The sequence below is a fragment of the Manis javanica genome, chromosome 14, assembly GCF_040802235.1.
Source record: "Manis javanica isolate MJ-LG chromosome 14, MJ_LKY, whole genome shotgun sequence".
Lineage (NCBI taxonomy): Eukaryota > Metazoa > Chordata > Mammalia > Pholidota > Manidae > Manis > Manis javanica.
The window spans coordinates 45,448,704-45,450,167 of record NC_133169.1 but is presented as its reverse complement, the minus strand read 5'-3'; positions in this window follow the sequence as shown (position 1 = coordinate 45,450,167).

Below are 1,464 nucleotides of genomic sequence, written 5' to 3'. Positions count from 1 at the left end.
CAACCCAGAGAGGACTTTCCTGAGATGTAGGTAATCAAAGCATGAGAAGACAAAGACAAAGAAAAACTGTAAAGCAATGAGAGAAAAGAAACATGACCTCGAGGGAATCCCCGTAAGACTCTCCCCACATCTCTCAGCAGGGGTCTCGCAGGCCAGGAAGAGCTAGTGATGGAGTCAAACTGCTGAGAGGATCCGCTGGTGTTCAACCACCCAGTATCTCTCTCTCTCTGTCTCTCTCCCCAACCACCTCTCTCTCACAAACATATGTTTCCTAATACTAAAGAAAAAAGGAAGACTCGTTATAAATTTATATTTGCCACTCTTAGTGCTTACAAAAGTTTAAGCACTAAAACAGAGCTTGCATGAAGTTCTGTATAATGCTTTGAATACACAGGGATATGTTTTCATGTCTGTCTTATTTTGTGCCTGTGTCTGTGTTCAAGTGTGAAGTGTTGCCTTACTTTGTGGCTGCATTTTCTTGTGTTTGTCTTTAAGATAAGTATATGTTCTATTTTGATTTAAATAGAATTCCTAAAAATAAACATTCTGATCTATACCTACTTTATGTTTTGTATGATGTCAAGCCCATGTCTTTGCTCAGGGCAAGATTTAAATCACCACGCTTGAAGTAACTTCATTCTCTATGTCCCAGCATTCCAAGCTTTTGCTTGCTCTCACCCATCTGTGAAACTGCTTGTTCCTCTATATGATGACAAAATCAGAAGAGGAGCCACTCAAGATGCCCAAAGTAGCTATCTCTGCCATCCCTTCAGTCTTACCCCATGAACTCACTTTAGTGGGCCAGGCAGAAGGGCATCACGCACCAGGCACCAAGCGCAGCACTGGAGATGCGGTGACAATCAAAGTTAGATGTGGCGACAATGAAGCTTTAAACATTTTGCTACAGCAAATAATTTTCTGAATGATGTCATGGCTTTCTTCAGAGTATAAACATATTAGGCATAAAAGGAATGGTTTTAGTATTGTGTTTGATTCTCCAGCTTTGGAAAAACTTTATCCATTAAAATCAATCAACTGGTATAAAATCATACAACTTTCTAATATCTTTAGTTTACCAAAGTCTGCCGTTTAAAATGAAGGATTATTGTGGGCCAGTCTATTTGACAGAAATCTACCTCATCAGATAATTTAGATGAACTTTAGAAGAGAAAATTATGTGGACACTGCTACATGCAATTTCCTGTGAATCTTTCCTTAAACGATTACAATTCAAACAGCTTATTTTGGAATACCTGGTATTGGGGGTGATGCCAGCCTCTTCTTGGATGGCTCCTCTTGTCTTAGTATTCTTGTGTGATAACCAGTTATAAATCTTGGATAATATGCATAGACACATTGAAATTACTGGGTAAAATAATGCAAAAATGACAACTGAGGCAGAAAATGGTGTAGATGCTGTACCTTAGTAATGTGAGAGAGCTCGGATTCTTAACCTGAATTCAG